Raw genomic sequence first — 18,711 nt, forward strand, 5'->3', positions numbered from 1 at the left:
CCAGACAGACACACACACACACACACAAACACACCAGACAGACACACACAGACAGACACACACACCAGACAGATAGACAGGTACACACACACACAAACATACACACCCACACCAGACAGATAGACACACACACACACACAAACACAAACACATACACAAACACACCAGACAGACACACACACACAAACACACCAGACAGACAGACAGACACACACAAACACACCAGACAGACAGACACACACACACAAACACACCAGACAGACAGACACACACACACATAACACACACAAACACACCAGACAGACAGACACACACACAAACACACCAGACAGACAGACACACACACAGAAACACACACCAGACAGACACACACATACAAACGCACCAGACAGACAGACACACACACACACAAACACACACACACACACACACACACACACAGCCTCAGATTACCTACGGACTCACTAAGGAATGATGCTCGCAAGTAACCCTCTCCCTCACTCTGGATCTTGGATTCGTGGACTCTCAAGTGCCCTCAGCAGTGCGTGTGACCCCCTAGGTCTGCTCACCCAGGGAAGGCACCGCAGCACAGCAAGCACCATTGCAGATCTTAGCTCATCCTATCTGCTCAGTTCCCGGTTAATTTCTGGCTTCTGCTTCCTGACTCCCTCACTCCCTGAGGAAACACGCCCATGGCTGGGGACAGATTGCTGGCTGCCAGTTTCTGCTGTGAAGAATGGAAGCGTCCGATGTCCCCTACCTGTCAGGCACAGGGCTGGAGAGTATCCCAGGACATGGGGTCCCCGGGCTGGCTCCTGTCCTGCACGCTGGCTTTTCGTCAGTGGTAAGAACGTTAACACAGGAACTCTGGCCTGAGCTTGGGCCCTTGGTGGCCTCCAGGTAGGTGTACACGGCTGCTGCACAGCCACAGCTGACTCTCTCACTGCCACAGAGCTACCAGGAGGGAGCTGTGTTCCACGTCCGCCTGACTGTGAATCCGTGAACTTGGGGAAGAGCAGCCTGAGCACTGAATGTCCCTGGGACTTGGCAAGTACGACCCAAAAAAGACCTTCCTGGGGACGTTCTGAGCCAGGAAGCCTTTCTATTCTCCTGAGTCCTTCTTGCTTAGGCCACTGGGCTTTTCCTAGGTAGGAGTGTCCACCATGGGTAGACTGGTGAGGACCAGGGCATCTGGGACACCAATTGCTTGCTGGTTTGGGCCACCGCTCCCCTCATTGTTCTTTGAGCAAGCCAGGTGGCCCCTGACCCTGGGTGGGGTTTAGGGCACTAGAGACTCCAGAATGACATCTCTTCAGGGTCCCTGCTAGCCTAGCTGGAGTGTATAAAAGGCCTTGGTTTATGAACTCTAAGCCGATGGAGAATTTAGAAGCTTGCTTCATCATTGATTTTGGGAGTAAGCTGACACAGCCTGGCTAGCTCTGCAGTGGGCTAGAGGCAAGAAGGAGTTATTGATGTGACCTTCGACCCTAGGAGGAGTGATAATGAGGTGAAGAAGCATCCATTTGTGTGGGGTTCCCTCCAGATCCTGTGAAGAGGGAGCGGCTATTTCGGAGGTAGATGCATGGTTCTGCCGATGCCGATGCCGGGAAAGAAATGAAGATTCTCCTGCAGGAATCTCTGAGGAGGCTCTGGCTTCACATAGGGGCTAGAGCAACAACAATTCCAGCAACTGCTGAAGTCAAGAGGCTACAGGCCAGCCTACCCTCCTGTCTCCCATGTCCCTCCTCCAGCAGCTGGTCAACAAGGCTCTGAGGACAGAGAATAGAAGTAGCTACCTTGTCACAGAGTGGGCAATGACACCTCTTGGGTGGACTCTGTGGGACCTTGGGAGGCTCTCACAGCCACCCTGAGCCTGTGTCTTCACCTATGACGATGAACTCAGTGGGGGTCTAAGGTGTGGACAGCCACAAATGCCAGGTTGACAGGACATTGCCATCTGTGGGACCTTGGACTCTTGCCTCTGCTGCAAGGAGGGAATGGCGCTGTCTTTGTGAGTGACTCCAGCACTCAGCCCCATGCTGGGTTGTGTGGCCAGTGACAATGCCCCTTTCTCAGTCTCCACCCACAGGGACAAGAGCCAGGAGCCCCATGTTCCTCATATTCTCTCTCTTCAGCCAGAAGACAGTGCAGAAGAGGTGACAGAACTGGCCCTGCCACACCAGGCTTCTTTTCTCTGTGCTTCAGTAAAGAGGGGGAGGGGCTGGTATAACTGAGGACTAAGGCTTTTATGCTTCCCAGGGACAGATGCCACAGACACCCTATGGGGACACTGTCAGTCTTATTTTACAGATGGGGAAACTGAGGCACACAAGGGAAATACCCTGCCCAGAGTCATTTGACCTCAAGGGTCTTGGCCCCCAAGCACTCACTGATGGGGGGCGGGGGTGTCTCATCTAACTTTGCAAACTGAAGAGTGAAATCCAGACACGGTCACGCTATGTGAGAGGTGGTGGGCACACAGATACTGCTCTGCAAACTGCTAAAACGTGGTCTGCTGGGAGCACAGCAGTTTGGGGAAGAGGCCTTGGGGAGACATCGCTCCAGCAGGTAGGGTCCAGCCCTGGGCTAAGATGTGTGCCCCAGACTCAGTCCTGTGAATGGAAAATACACAGCCCAGGCAGCTAGTCTGCCGGCACCTTGGTTCCTGCCTTTCTAAGAATTTGTACATTTTCCCATAGCTCAGTGTCACCATGTTATCTATGTGGCGTCTTTGGCCCTGTAATCAGGAGTGAGTTGTGGCCTCCTCTCAGCTGCTCACTGGGGTCTATCGACTCATCTGCTCTCATTATTTAGCTAGTAATTCTTCCCATGGGCTTCCATTGATTTCCAGAAAGAAGTATTTCGCCATGTAACGAGATCCTGCCTCGGGTGAATGAAAGTCATGTTAGCACAGTGCTCTCGCTCTCTCTCTCTCTCTCTCTCTCTCTCTCTCTCTCTCTCTTTCCGATTTAATTATAAAAACAGCATCACTTCAATACCAGGAACACTTGTGTGCGATCCTATGGATGGTGGCTTTGTGTCTTGCCTTTAAGCAAGCCTTACCTCATGTGCGTGAGTGTGTATGTGTGTGTGTGCATGTTTGTGTATTCGTGCACGTGAAGGTTGGAGGTCAGCTTCAGAAACCTCAGGACCTTCTCACCTTGTTTTTCTGAGGCAGGACCTCTCATTAAATCTGAAACTCCCCAGATAAGCTAGACTGGTTGGTCAACAAGTCCCAGGGACCATTCTGTCTCCACCTCTACAGTACTAGGATTGCAGGGAGACAGCATGCAATCCAAGGATCTCGAACCTGGCTGGAATGAAACGTTCTGCAGGGCTCTGCCCAGAACAGCCAAGGTATTATAGCTCTCGGAGGGGAAGCCAGGTTGGGCAGGCAGCCGATCTCTCCAGCTACCACTGCCTCTACCATTGCTGCCCCCTGCTATGACAGCAGTAGCATCTATGGTGGCAGGCAGACAGAAGTGGTACCTAGAGCCACTAAGCGAGTGGCTGGATGTGGTGGCAACCAGCAGCAAAGGGCATCTGGTAGCCACAATGGCAAGCTGCAGCGAGAGAGAGCTCCAGTCCGGCCTGCTGGGCAGAGCCAAGGTTCAATGACAAATGCTTCCTCAGAGTGTTACAGCTCAATAAAACAGCCACCCTCAGATGATTCTCAAGGAAATAACTCACCCACTTTATTCCATTCGGACAGGGACTTTACAAACATGTTGGGGGTACGGTGGGGTCCAGGAATAGACGCTTCCCATTGGCTCAGTCTGAGATGTTAGGGATGCTCTATTTGCATGGGGGAAAGACTTCAGGTGTTGTCCCTGTGTGACTGGCTGTCATGCCCTCTCAGTGGGGTGTTGTGATTACGTGTTTCAGGGCAGGTAGACCCTGGCTGGGAGCTGGTTCCAAAGCCTGTTGCTCTCATTATGAGAATTCCTGGGGTTTTTGAACCTGCTTCAACCTTACCAGGTCTTCTTTATGATGGCATGGTCCACTCGCCCCACAGAAGGTGAAGCTGTCTCCTCCAGGCCACAAGGACAGTGAGTGCAATGCCCCTGTGGCAGCTGAGAGGGTGTGTTGATTCAAAAATGGGTAGGTGGGCCTTGCAGGTGGAGGCTCCAGGGGACTCAAGGAACCTGGGGATCAGGAGAGAAAGCAGAGGAACTGTGCCACGTGTCAGGAGAAATTTGATTTCTCATTTGTTCGTTTGTTGTTGTTTTTTAGACAGTGTTTCTCTGAGTAGCCCTGGCTATCCTGGAACTCACTAAGCAGGCTAGGCTGGTCGCAGACTCACAGAGATCCATCTGCCTCTGCTTCTTGCGTGCTGAGATTAAAGGCATGTACCACCATGCCCAGCTGGAGAAGTCAGATTTCAGTCTTTGGGACCCTGGGGTGTTCTGAGAAATGTTACCAAGGGAAGTTTGAGTAGATTTTTGGTGGTGTCCTGTTCTCAGCCTCATCTGGATATGCTGAGGGGAGGAAGGAGTTTCAGAAACACGGAGAGGGAAGTGATGGGCAGGAGAGACTCTGGAGCTGAGAACACAGCCTTAGCAATCCAGGAGGACTGTCTGGAGGTGGCCTCTTCTAGAGGGCTGGGAGGGATGGAAGGGGCAAGTGACTCTGTGACTTCCTGTCTAGAGTCAGATCTAGAGCAACGAGTAGGACCTCAGGAGCCCAGTTACTAGGAAGCCATGGTGAGTGAATCTGGGCACTTCCTTTCCCAGGTGGATGAAGCTCTTCCCTCCAACCTGGTCTCTTGACTGTCCCCTATCCTGGATACTTTCATGTCAACTTGACATAAGCTAGAGTCCTCTGGAAAGAGGGACTTTCAACTGAGAAAATGCCTCTAAAGACTTGCCTGTAGTTAAGTCTCTAGGGGATCTTCTTGATTAATGATTGATGCGGGTTGGCCCAGAACACTGTGGTTGATGTCACCCTGGGCATGTGGTTCTGGGTTGTGTAAGAAGGCAGGCTGAGCAAGCCAGGGAGAGCAAGCCCAGGAGAGCAAGCCCAGGAGAGCAAGCCAGGGAGAGCAAGCCCAGGAGAGCAAGGCAGGGAGAGCAAGGCAGGGAGAGCAAGCCAGTAAGCGGCGTTCCTCCACGACCTCAGTTTCTTCGGTTCCTGCCCTGGCTTCTCTTCATGGACCACAGCTTTAAGCTGAAGTGAACTATCTCTTCTCCAAGTTGCTTTAGATCATGCTCTTTGCCCTGGCAACAGAAAAGTAACTAAGACACTTCTCAAGCCCTGCCCCTGGACTCCTGAACATCCATCCAGATTGAAGGTCCCTCAGCCCTCCCTGTCTCTAAGGAACAAGGTAGAGAGGAGACCCAGAGAGGGAGACTGATTTCCAAGGTCACACAGCAACCATAGGTAGAGTTGCAGAGTACAGGGTACAGGGCCTTGCAGCCCACTCTGGGCCACTGCTGACACACTGGACAGCACTCAAGCCATTCCTTCCCTCTGCGACCTGCTGACTGAGGACTAACAGCTCCATCATGTCCAGAGTCAAGAGCTCAGGAGCCCTCGTGTCCATGGTGACTTTTAGAATGGAGAAGTTGACAAATGGAGCCTCTCCATCCCCGGGGAATTATAGATTTCCTTTCTCCCTCTTCCTGTTGTCCCTTCATTTTTCACAGGCTTCTGTCAGACAGCCTTTCCCAGCAGCCATGTTCCTCAAAGGCTCCGTTCCTGCTGCAGACTGGACCCTCGAGGCTGCAGGACATTCAGCCCTTCCACTACCCCACCTTCCAGGCCTACCCTAAGCTTCTTTGTGCCAGCAACGGGAGAATATTCAGGAAGAAGCGTGAGGAAGTCACAGGAGGGTCTCAAGTTTCTTAGCATCTTGTTTACAAAGCTACCACATGGTAGGTTCCTATAGAGCAGCTTTGCTTAGCTCGACATGTCATGTGACCCCATATTCCATGGTGTGGTCCCCCAAACCTGTGGGGACATACCCTGAGCCCTAAACCAGGACACACCCCAGGGCTCCTGAACCTTCAGCTAATCGGTCTCCTATCTACTGTTTCCCCATGTACATTCAGATCTACGATCCAGCCAAATTTGTCAACTAGGCCACGAATTGAACTCTAATGACAGTGTAGGTCAATGCCTCTCTCTCCTAAAAGATCTTGCTGGTTCTTTGACTTTCTAAATGGCACCACCAGCAGTGGTTGAAGCATTCAAACACGTGAACCTCTGGAAGACATTTTACTTTCAAACCACTGTAGGAGTGATCTCTCTGTCTAAATCAGTCAGATCCCCTAATCTCACCTTCTTCAGGAGCAGTCTCTCAAGACAGAGAGGGGGGCAATCTTGGATGGGGAGGAGGGGATCTGTGGTTTTCATTGGCTAACTTGCAGATGGAGTAGATTTCTCAATGTAAAAACAAATCTTCCGAAAATAATTACCAATTCCGGTTCCCGGTCTGTAAAGGGCTGCCCTACTCTGAGTAGTTAAATCAAAATATTCCAGAGAATGCTGTATTCAGTGGGCTGTCTTTACTCTCCCGCCCTGCAGATCTTGTGTGGCGTTTTGCTCTTCCCTTCCCTTTCCATGGAGAGATGCTCTTTGTGGTGTCTGTCCAGCAATGCAAATACAGCGGCAGGATTGCCGTGTGAGGGCTGTTACTAAGTGACAGAAGGGTTCCTTCCACCCAAGACCTGTGATGGCCACTAATTGGCTAGGAGGAAGGTAGCATATACCTTGGGGACACACTGGAGAAAAGAAGAATTCATATTACGGGTGGATGGACAAGATTCCCATGAGATTTCATGACTGTATTTAAAGTAGGGCACACAAGGAGACTCAGGAGTTACTTATATGGAATACTTTAACGGAAGTTCTCCATGCAATCCTTTTGGTCTGTGGTTGAGTATGGATCAGTAAACCCAGAAATGGTGTAAACCCAGAAACGGCCAAATCTTACATACTGTAAATACAGGTGTTTCCACCTTAAACTCTCATGCCTTTCGTTCATTTGTTTTGTTCTTTTTTGAGGCAGGGTCTTCCTATGTAGAGCACTCTGGCCTTGGGCTGGTAGACATCCACCTGCCTCTGCCTCCTGTGTGCTGCAATTAAAGGCATGTGCCACTACAGCAGTCCACAATAACACCATCATTCCAACCAGCCACCTCTCGAGGGCTCAGCCCCCGTGTGTGGCCAGAAGCCACCAAGAAGAACAACTCAGGGCTAACGGTGCCCCAGCATCCCCTCAGTTCTGAGGGTCTGGGATTTTATATCAGGACAGGACTGGCTTTTGCAGGTAGCAGAAGTGGGCTTCCAACATCACACCTTGACTGTGAACATGAACTCTTGGCAGCCTCTGCAGCCTAGGTTTAATTCCTGGCCCCACTCTTTGTTGGTCTCGTGCCTATGTTGGTCAAGTGACTTTCTGGTTTGTGGAAGGACAACTAAGATTCTGCCCTTAAAGCGCTGGCCATTCTGCTCTGCCTTGCTCAGCTATGGCTGCTGTGATCACAGATTCTGCTCCTGTCTCCTGCGTAGACCTGATTCATCCTGTGACTGCCTTTCCTGGCTGTCCTCCTCTGTAGGTGGCTGGTGCTTCCTGGCCTGCTGATCAGCTGGGCAGCAGTTGCCCTGGGTGAGGCTGTTCTGCAAGGAAGGGCTCCAGGGCTCCCAGAGCATACAGCCTGGCCAGGTCCTGAGCAGACCCCTGTCACAGTCATTCATGCCTTGTTCCAGAGAGGCTGGGGAGGAGGGGGGGACCTCCAACGTCACTTGCCAAGGGTGTGAATTCAGTGATCTGTACATCAGTGACCTGGCATGTGGGTGATACTCGAAGGGACTTCCAGTTGAAACAGGAAACACCCCGCCCCTGGGGGGGGGTGACCTGGTTACCACCAGGAGGAGTTCCTATGACCTCTGGACTCCTCTGAAGCACATGCATAAAGCCTCCTCATAGGCAAGCACACACCTGTTCTCCCACTTGCACGGTGCCCACTGACTCCCACCCCATAGAACTCAGAGAAAACCCAGGCATCTTTCCCACTCCATGGCTCTCAGGAAACTACAAAGCAAAGAGCTACCAAGACAGGGTCCTGTATGTTTGGATATGATGTAAATACTTACATTGCCCAAATTAATGCCCGAATCAACAATGCAGGAGGTGCAGATCAATGATACAAGGTGTGGGGGAACTTCTGCCTCAGTAATAGCGAGAAGGAAACCACATGGAGAAGTGGGGCTCAGGGAATGGCTTGAAAGGAAACTTTCTCAAGCAAAGGGAAAGAGGCCTGGGGGGGGGTGCAGGGAGGAGTTTGGGGTGGAGGAGAACAGCACCATCACTACCCCAGAAGGACCGTGGTGGCCTTTGGAACTGGGAACCTGAGGTCCGGTGTGAGGTCTACACCCCTGGGCATTGAGACTCAGTTTTGCCAGCTGCTCCCTGCTGAGGACATGGGGTGCTGCTGTTGAGGGTCCTGGCGGGGCACAGAAGAGAGCAAACGTTGGCAGGTGGTCACTGCTGGGTTTCAAAGCAGAGCATCCTGAGCTTGAGACAGAACCCAAGGTACCATTGTCATTGCTCCTGTGACTGTGGTGACCACACATTCGGGGGAAGGGTCTTCCATGCTCAACATGATCAGCATCCTGCCAATGCTGTCTAACCACACCTGTTGTGCCGGTGTCCCCGTTGCCACTGTCATGGTCACTGTCATGCTTCTCAACCGTTAGAGAACATCACCTGTGCTTGGCTTTCAGGGTCCATATCCTCCCTGTTACCAGTGGGGAAGCTGCAGGACAGAGAGGGGCAGACACCCATCCTGTGACACAGAGCAAGCCAGTGGGGGAGGCGGGCTCAAACCCTTGGGTGCCTGGCTTAGAGGCTGTAGGAGCTTAGATTGGAGGTGTCCCCAGAGGGTTGTACTAGAGCTTCCAGAAGGTGACTGGACCACACAGCCTGTGGCTACCTTGATGGATGAATCCACAAATGGAGCCAGGCTTTCACGGTACCGTTAGAGGCAAAGGAATGCAGGAAGAAGCTACAGGGGGCGGGTCATGGGACCTGTGGCTTTGAAGGCTATACCAGGTCCCCACGCCCCTCTGTCTGCTGCTTACCTGAGGCAAGCTACTTTGCACTCCTACATGCTTTCTGTTGGGACACCTTGCTGTCTTATACACGGCCCAACAGCCACGGGACCAGGACCAGAATCTCCACAAGGAACCAAAATCAACCTTTTTTCCTGGTAAATAGCTCCCTCTGGCATTTTGTTACAGTCAAAGCAAATGGCTGCAGAGGCAGAGTCTCTGCCCCTCACTCACAAAACAGCTAAGGACAGACTGACCCACTGACCTTCCACCCATACAGCCTCTGGGAGACAACCAGCAGCTGAAGGCCTACTGTGTGCCCCTCCATAAATCCCTGTGGATACACAAACCCTGCAGCCCCCTGGTGTGTATTACCTCCATGGAGGGGGAATCCTGGGGGTCAAAGTGGGCGAGGCCACACTGGATGTTGCTGGGGTTGCTGATGGTTGTCATGGGGTCAAAACAAAGTGACCCAGGACCTCCGTGTTTGGGGAACCTGGAACAGCAGAAAAGGGTCCATCAGTGATGGAGGAGAGACTAAGAGGGGAGAGACTGGGTAGCAAAGGTTGTGCTGGCTTCCCTGGATCATGGAGGACCTGGATGAGTGAGTACTCTGCCACATTCAGTCTGACCCCTGCCTGCCCACTGACTCCTGAAACACAGAGAAATTTCCAGAGGACGAATGACCCTGAGCTCTGCCAGCATCCATCCCCCCTGCATCAAAGCAAGCAGCAAGCCCCAGGCTCCCGTTGGAATTCTCACCCTCTCCATCAAGGTAAGCGAGCCCCGTGCTCCTCGTGAAACGGTTTTGTTGCTACCTTGATCTCATTCGTTTGGTGGAGAAATGAGTTCTGTCAAACTCTTTGACGCGGACTGTCAGAGCAAAGCGTTTGGGGAGACGGATCTCTCACTCTGATGGCAAAACACATTTGTAACGAGCCTTTAATCCAGTTTTCCCCGCGAAAGCCGGAGCTGACATTTGGAAAAGCATTTGCCCCAACATTCCTCTCTGGTTTCCCCCTCTGCCCCTCTCCCAACATCCCCTCCCCACTTTGGTCCCTTACAAAAGACCACGGTGGAGATTGGCGCAGGCACAACTACAGCTACAGCGATCGATCGTTCTCTGGCTTCTTGCGATAATCTCAGGGGAACATAAGAGAACTCCAGCCGTGTAGCTCAGTGTCTGGGGAAGGGAGAGGACTCTGGGCACCTGCACCCAAACAGCCTGGCTTCTTGTGCCTGCCCTTTCCCCACACCGTTCCACCCGCTTACATCTCAGCTCAGCACTTTACAGTCTGCAGTCTGGTCTTTCACCTTCACACGGAACGACCTATTATCAACATCCTGGTACCTGGATTCACTGCCTTGCTCAGCTCACAGGATGTTTGCATGCAGCAAAGATCCATGAGACAGAGCCCTCTCTGTGGATTCAGAGCCCAGTATCAGACAAACGGTTGCGACAGGAGCAAAGGCATTGGTTGGTGGTTTGCGCACGGCACGTCGTTACTACTTCCTGACTTGGGATGTGCTGAGCAGCGTGAACAGAGGAGCAAAGAAATATCGACAGCATAAGTGCTCCCTGAGAACCACCGATTGGCAGTGTCTGTCCAGCCTGGCCACATGCTCAAGAAACAAAGGTCTTTCTATTCCTGCTTTAGTATCCTGGCCAGTGTTGGCTTTTACTCCGCAGCCTGTTGCCTCATGGTTGCAAGATGGCTGTTGCTTTTCCGAGCATCACACCTCACATCTAAGTTGAGAAGAAAGCTGTGGATAAAACTGAAAAAAAAATTTTTTTCCCCAGAAACACTTCCACCATCCAAAGATTTCTTCTCATGCCCTTTGACTGTTGAGGTCGTGAGCCCATCCCTAAGTTCCTCTCACCTTGTAGGTGTCTGCTGCTTCTGTGAGTGGAGTGGGGAAGGGGCAGTCATGACTACCTTTCCTTGTTGTTGGCTGATGAGTGGTCCCAAGAATGTGCCTATGGGAGCCAAGTCTAGGACCTGGGAGTAGAGATTTGCACTCTGAATGTCTGCCCTGCCCACCAGCTGGGGCATGGCTGTCCCTTATAGGATCGTGACATGAGACTAACTGAACAGCATCTAACATGAATCTGTGAAGGTGATCTTGGGTCCTGTGCAGGTCTTAGTGCATGGGCTGTTCACACTACTAGCACAGACATTGTGTGCATCTGTGAAATGGGCCCATGGCTCCCACACTGCCCAGCCCCTAAGTAACATGGAGGGATTAGGAGCTCTGGAGAATGTGCAGTTCCTTCTCTCAGGAGCCCTGGCTGCGTGAGTGTACTGTCTCCTACTTGTAGAGGGCAAAGGGATACTTTCACTGCTGCTTTAAAGAGGCTCAGGGGAGGTAAGCCTGAGTCCAGAACTCTGTCCCTCTGCAGGGCCCTGGCTGGAGCTGCTCAGGTAGATGAGCGGGGAGTCATTCCTTATCCCAGGACAGTCATGTATGTCCAAGCTGGTGGCTGGGATGGCTTCTCTCTGCCTAGTTCTCGGTCTCTCCCAGAACTCCAGGGCCCAGGACCTGCCTGTGTTGTGGGGAGAGTCTCCCCTACTCTACCTGCCCCTTCTCTCCCAAGTCAGCAAATGAACAAACACACGTGGCCCTGTTGGTGACGCCAGATTCTTGGCAGCTTCTGCTCTTTGGGGAAATAAAGCATACTGTATACATTTGACAGACAATAGGCATATGCTGATGAGAGTAATCTGCTGATATTTATAGACACATTACAGTAGGCAAAGCCTGCTTCCCATAGCCACCCCCTGCCACACACACACAGCAGACACTGTAAGCCTGGCACTCACCGTGGCCAGCCCTGCCGGGCCCTCAACCTCCCCTTGCTGGTGCCCTGATGTATCTGTGCTGCCCTGCCATACCGCCTGCCTTTCAGGTGTGACTCAGTATTGTCCTTAGACGTGGAGGGGGAAGGGAAGTTAAGAGAGATCCTGCAGACATCTTTTAGATGGAGAAACTGAGATTGATTGATTGATTGATTCATTCATCTAACAATCACTTGCCAATAGCCCCCGTGTGCCAGGCTCTGTCCCCACACCCCACCCCTGCCCCCAGAAGCTGGGGATGTGGCAGGATGGGTAAAAGGGAAGTAAGGTATCAGCAACCCAGTCTGTTATTGCCAGTGCAGAGTGCCTAGCAAAGGCCACCAGCGTCTGAGGGAGAGGGAGGGGCTTTCTAAGCTGACCTATGCCACTCTTCTGTAGCTTCCTATTCTGTGAGCAGAGCCTCCTGTGGCTCTGTAAAAGCTCCCCAGGACACCCACATCCTTGACTTCCTCAAAGCTCTGCCTCTTTCTGCTACTTCCTGTCTTCAGGTTTAAAGATCACAGGATATCATCAGTATGACAGTGACGAGAGGATGTGTCAGGAGTTCCCTGGAAGGGGAGGAGCCTGGGGAGGCAGAATCTGGGGGTCCAACCAAGTTCTAGCTCTCCTAAGACCCACATAGGAGAGCCACTATGCTACCCATGGCCCAGAACACGGCCTTGGGTTTTCCTCTTCCTTGCTGTGGTGGTTGAGCCTCTCTGAGCTCAGATCCTCAGGTAAGGATTGCGGCTAGTCAAGAGGTAGGACCAGAATTACATGTGCGGTGTAAGGAGAGGGGGCTGCTGCTGTTTTTTAATGACCATGTGCCCTGGAGGGGGGGGCTTCTCCTGCACCCTGGGGCACTGCTCACCTCTCACAGGTGGAACTCAGTCCAGGAGAAGTCAGGAACTGTAGCATGTAGTTTTCAAAAGACAGTCCTCACTATGGCCAGGCACTGGCACCGGCGGTCTCACCAAACCCCATGGGAAGCCCCAAACGGCTGTCCACCCTGGTTCCCACAGCCAGCTAGCTGCCAAGCTGCTCACACTTCCCAGGTCACCCGCCCGCTGTGGGTAGGCTGCAGAAAGATCCCCTTAGCCCCGTAAAATGATAATTAACACTAGAGACCTGTAATAACCCGCCAGATTTATAACAGTAAATCTCCAACTCCAAAATGCTTGCACAAAGAACACAAAACCCAATACGAGCTGCACACCTAGGTTTGGCAAATGTACCCTGTGCTCCTTATTGCCCATCTATGAAGACTCTTGCTGTTTGCAGCTTCTCCAGACCACGTGGGTCAGCTCCATCTTCTTCTTCTTCTGGTTCCGTCTTGTCTCTCTCTGTCTCCATCTCATCTCCCTCCAGTCTCTCCCTCCCTCCCTCTGCCTCCCCCTCCTCCTCTCCCTCTCCTAGCCCCCTCTCTCCCTCTTTCCCCTCCCTAAAACTTTCCAGCTCCGCCCCCTCCTTCCACTGCCCAATCACAGGCTCTAGCCTTATCCGACCAATTAAGATTTTACCTGACCTCACCTCTGTAAAATGAGTGCAAGAATTCTGACCACACCTGTGAGTGTGGAGGTGTGATCAGGTGAGTCAGCTGGGGTGAGAGGGGTTGGAGAGGTGGAAGGGTAGGGGTTGAGGGGATGGGAGTGTGAGGGGTAGGGGGGACTGCGCTTGTGTGGCACTTCCTGGGTCACTCAGAAAGGAACTGCAATGAGTCTCTTTACTGAGGCTGCTACTCCTGAGTTGTGTGGCCTTGACTGAAAGAATGAGGGAGAGCAGACAGAGACCACACTGCTTCCTAGGGCTGCAGAAATATTGTAGGCCTGTGTGTGAGGTGCTTAATGTGAGAGCCCAGCCAGAGCCAGCATTTACTATTTCCATCTGAGTAGGTGCAGGGCAGAGGGGACCCTGAAGCTGCCTTTCCACTATCATCACCACCACCATCACCATCACCACCACCACCACCACCACCATCACCACCATCACCACCACCATCACTACCACCACCATCACCACCATTACCACCACCACCACCATCACCATCACCACCACCACCATCACCACCACCACCACCATCACCACCACCACCATCACAACCATCACCACCACCATCACCACCATCACCACCACCACCATCACCACCAGCATCACCACCACCATCACCACCATTACCACCGCCACCATCATCTTGACCACCACCACCATCACCACCATCATCATCACTACACTTGGGGACCAAGAAATTGAGGCTAAAAACAGTAAATCCCACATTTGGGAACAGACACAGTAAATGAAAATCTGTGATTAAAATGTTGGTCTGGCCCCTGGTGAGGCCCTTTGCTGAGCACAGTGCAGAAGCCCAACTACATGTCTCTCAGGCTCAAGGAACACACAAACACATGCATACATGCCCAAGCGCGCTCGCGTGCACGCGCGCACACACACACACACACACACACACACACACACACACGCAGGCGCACACACACACATGAGCACACACACACATACATACACACACGCACACACACACACACCCTCACCCATCCCTCCAGCTCTCTACCCATTAGCAACTTCTTTTGTCCCAAAGTGCTGTGTGTTATTCTGCTACATGTGAAGAGCCCCAGACCAAACAAGGAAACATATCAACTCAGAAAAGAAATATTTTTTTTTGAAAAATGCTTTTTTCAAACATAATGTGTCTCTGACAGGTTCAGAGAGGTCTCATCAAATAAAAGGTGCTAGGCTTCTGCGAACCTGGTTGGAAATGAGACCCTGGGTTTGTGCACTTGTATGACAGGTGACAATTAGCTGCCGGCTGCACTGTCACTGGATGCAGACATGTCACTAAGAAGTCATGAAGATGCTCGTGTGGGAGTGGGGCTTGTCAGCTGGCTTTGGCTCCGCTGAGGGCAGATGCTCCGTGTGTCATTCTGTCCTGTGCTCTCTGCTGGGACGTCAAAGGCTTCACAGATGACATGGGGATATCACAGCCCTATTGTCTTAGCCTCAGCCTGGCCCCACAGAGGCCGTGCCCACCCACACCATGTTTCTCAGAGTAGGAAACTAAAGCTCAAAAGGGGGTCACATTCAAGGCCACACGACTGAAAAAAGGACGGGAGGAAGCTCTGACCTCTGACCTCCCTGGTTCAGCCCCAAGCTTCCCTGCCCAGTCCCCCTCCTGCAAGGAGTTCACCTGTGCTTCAGGTCTCCTTCAGCTCCTCTCAAGAGGCCATTTGCAGGCTAAAAAAATATGTTGGTTATAAAGGCTCTTACAATAGTGCCTGGCACTCAGTAAGTCCTTAGACGCTTAGCTATCCTGCTTATTAATTATAACCAATATTAATCATAGCATTAATGCTATTAAGAAAACATAGTCCTTTCAGCCCCGGAGCCTGTAGCTCTTCCTACATTAATCATGTCTACAAATCCTGAGCAGGGCAGATGAAAACCTGCCTCAGGCAAATGTGGAGCTGCAAAAACAGAGAAACTGCAGAGTCCAAGGAGACAGAGCCGCTACCAAGGAATGGCAGCCGGTCGTCCACAGGGACGTTAGGGGCAGAGAGCCAGGGAGCAATGAGTTCTGCTCCAAATGGAGTCAGGAGAGGAGCATGCTAGAGGCAGCTGAATCGGCACACTGTGCTGTTTGAGGAGGAACTACGTGTTCCAGTGGAGACGTTTGGAAGCTTGCGTGGGTTAGTTTTCCAGCGCTGTAACGGAACACCTGAGATGAAGGAAGGTTATGTGGACTCAGTTTCAGAAGTTTCAGTCTGTGGTTGAGTGGCCTTGTTGCCTTTGGGCATTTTTGGGGTGGAGAGGTGTCCTTGAGGGGATGGAGTATGTGGCAGAGGAGACAGTTGAGAGAGAGAGGGAGGGGCTGGGACCAAACCTCCTTCAAGGGCATGCACCCAGTTACCTACTTTCATCCTCCTGGAGGACTCATTTCCTCAAGTTTCCATCATGTCGAAGTGACTGAGGGCCAGCACATGACATGGTGTGTGTGTGGCGGTATGTGTATATATATATATATATATATATATATATATATATATATATATATATGCAGCATTTGACCATTGTGTATGTGTGTGTGTGTGTGTGTGTGTGTGTGTGTGTGTGTGTGTTATGGCACATGACCATAGTATGGGGGGGCTGGACTGCACATGACCATGGTGTGTGTGGGGGGGGGAGGCAGCACATGACCATGGTGTGTATGGGGCTGGGTAGCACATGACCATGGTGTGTGTGTGTGTGTGTGTGTGTGTGTGTGTGTATGTGTGTGTGTGTTATGGCACATGACCATGGTATGGGGGGGCTGGACTGCACATGACCATGGTGTGTATGGGGCTGGGTAGCACATGACCATGGTGTGTATGGGGCTGGACTGCACATGACCATGGTGTGCGTGTGTGTGTGGGGGGGTGCAACACGTGACCATAGCGTGTGTGGGGCTCGGCAGCAGCAAGATTGGCGCCATAATACTCTTGAGGTTATTTTTAAAAGCCAGAAGAAAGACACAGAACTCATAGGGGAGGAAGGAACCGGAGCGACAGTGGGGAACAGGGAGACAGGGACTTGAGGGCTAGCCATGGGGAAACGAGCCCCACCAGCAAGATCATCAAAACTAATGGGGGAATGTAAACAGACAACACAGGCGAGATCCCAGGAGACCAAATGGAAAGAAAGATCACAGTTAACACATTCTCCAGGCTGTGTGGCTCAGAGGGAGGGAGAGGCATTTATTCGATAGGCTGGTGGGTGACGGGTAGGTGGCCGGTGATTTTCCTGGGGATCAATGAAAGAAGAGAATAGAAGTGAAAATTCCCAACGCAGTAGGGAGAGAGGAGGGAACATTCTGTACAATATGAATCCTGCACACTCTCGCACGTGCGCGCGCGCACACACACACACACACACACGCGCGCGCGTGCGCGCGTGCGCGCGCATGTGTGCACATACACATTCAGGTGTGCCTGTATACACATGCACACATACATGTACACATACCCACGTCCATCCACAAATACACATGCGCATATGCAATACACTACAGTATGTAGCGGTAAATATTAAAAGAAGAAAATGCTTCATCACATGCTATTGCTGGCTCCTGTGGGCCACACGGCATCTGCGAGGTATTTTCATCTTAATCAAAAAAGCATCTCGACCGACTCGCCAAGTTTCCAATTTCCATCCCAAGCTGTTTGTGGCCACTCTCTGGGCCCTGCTGCAGCAGCCGCCCTCTTGCTGTGAACTCTGCTCACATTCCCAGCAGCCGCCCCCAGTAGTGATAGTCACAACTCCCAGTAACCCATTAAAATCTAAACTCAATAAGCTTGTAATCTATCAGTCAGATTTATATCAGTAGATCCTCACCCCACAGAACGACCACACACTAAGCTCTGAACCAATTAATATTAATACAAACTGCCCACCTACATAAGACAAATTGCCCTATAAAAATCCATCCCTTACGAAATATCCATAACTACCTGTGGCCATTCAAGGCCACACAGATCTGGGTCCTCCTTCTCCATCTTGGTTCTTCCTTTCCTTTCTCCTCTTCCCAAAACTTACCTTTTCACTGCCCAATCACAGGCCTTGCCTTATCTTGGCCCTGCCTTCGCCTACATACAGACAGCAGTCTACAATAGTACACACGTGCATATTCTTACACGCACAGCACACCCACATGCATGAACGTGCACACACACATACACACCCACTAGTGCACTTTAAAAGAACTGTCCTTGCAACCCACAGCACTTCGGTTTTTAATAAAATCTCGATGAAGACTCGGGAGCCAGAGGCCTGCTAGTTCAGAGAAGCAGAGAAAGCGCCCAGCTCACCTTCTTGCACAGCCGGCATCCCAAAACGAAAGCTCTCCTCTATGCCTTCTCATTTTCTTAACCCTCAAGCTGAGTGTCCCTCCTTTCTACTTCCTGCGTGTCTCTCCATCTGTTCTCCTAACTTCCTCTTACCGTCTGTGTCTTTTTCCTGTGTTCACTCCCTGTCAGTGAACGTGCTTCGGCTGCTGACCCAGGGCTGACTTCATTTAATCCTGTCTCCAGTATTTGTGCAGAAAGCTCTCGGATTAAAGGTGAGTTCTAGGGCTGAGCCACCCTACAAGTAGACACAGGTTTTTCCAGGAAACAGCATGGTCTCGGGGTTCACAGTATGATCAATTACCCTGCAGAGAAGCACAGTATGAGAAGACACAATCCAGCTGGCTGTCTCCCCTGTGCGGCTGTGGATGAATAGCTTGCCAACGCCACCCACCACTCTGCCTGTTTGTCCATCTATGGACCGGGATTGTTTGATCACATGACTTCAGGCTGCCCCATGTAGATGCTGTCAGGGGTGTTACCTGCAGTAAGCACCATCTGAGAGCCTGATCTTGTCACTCTCACCAAGGTGGCCATGGCATCCTCAGTGTAGCCAGCCATTGCGATGCACCATGCTCGGCCTGCTAAGTCCAGAGCAGGGCCCCCAAATGAAACCTCAACTCAGCTTTCCTCAGGTCAGTTTCTGTTTACCAGGAAAGCCACCACCGCTTCCCTTATCGAACCCCAGCAGTCAGCTACCTGAGACAAGGGCATCTAGTTCTGGATTAACCCAAACAGCCCACAACATGTCACAGTCATCATGCTAGCCACCAGGTTGCTCTGGCCTGCCTGCCTCCTCCCACCAGTACCCTCCCAATAAAACTGGCCTCTGGCTGCTTTCCTCAACTCTGAGTCAGCCCAGCACTTTGCTTCCCCAAATAAACTAGACCATAGAGTGGTCTAGTTCAGAGACCTTACTGTGCCTTGCTTAC

At 51.7% G+C, this 18,711-nt stretch overlaps 2 long non-coding RNA genes across 11 annotated transcripts; one reads left to right on the forward strand and one right to left on the reverse strand.

Moving 5' to 3' along the window:
• Positions 1–496: 496 nt before the first annotated feature.
• On the forward strand, positions 497–6,979 carry LOC148006072 (uncharacterized). 2 transcript variants are annotated; one of them, XR_015621170.1, is made up of 3 exons: positions 497–844; positions 953–1,051; positions 5,646–6,979. It is a non-coding gene; the product is annotated as an uncharacterized LOC148006072 (long non-coding RNA). The 2 variants fall into 2 exon arrangements; XR_015621171.1 differs by having other exon boundaries at positions 1,544–6,962.
• Positions 3,679–18,167, reverse strand: LOC148006073 (uncharacterized). Of its 9 annotated transcripts, none has more exons than XR_015621168.1 (5): positions 17,876–18,145; positions 9,817–9,966; positions 9,430–9,550; positions 4,868–5,216; positions 3,679–4,145 (listed from the first exon to the last, which is right to left on the reverse strand). It is a non-coding gene; the product is annotated as an uncharacterized LOC148006073 (long non-coding RNA). The 9 variants fall into 9 exon arrangements; XR_015621164.1 differs by lacking the exons at positions 3,679–4,145; positions 4,868–5,216; positions 17,876–18,145 and adding exons at positions 7,204–8,759; positions 10,119–10,237; positions 13,108–13,278; XR_015621162.1 differs by lacking the exon at positions 4,868–5,216 and having other exon boundaries at positions 17,876–18,167.
• Between the last annotated feature and the right edge of the window lie 544 nt (positions 18,168–18,711).

The sequence above is a fragment of the Rattus norvegicus genome, chromosome 5, assembly GCF_021556685.1.
Source record: "Rattus norvegicus strain SHRSP/BbbUtx chromosome 5, alternate assembly SHRSP_T2T, whole genome shotgun sequence".
NCBI classification, from domain to species: domain Eukaryota; kingdom Metazoa; phylum Chordata; class Mammalia; order Rodentia; family Muridae; genus Rattus; species Rattus norvegicus.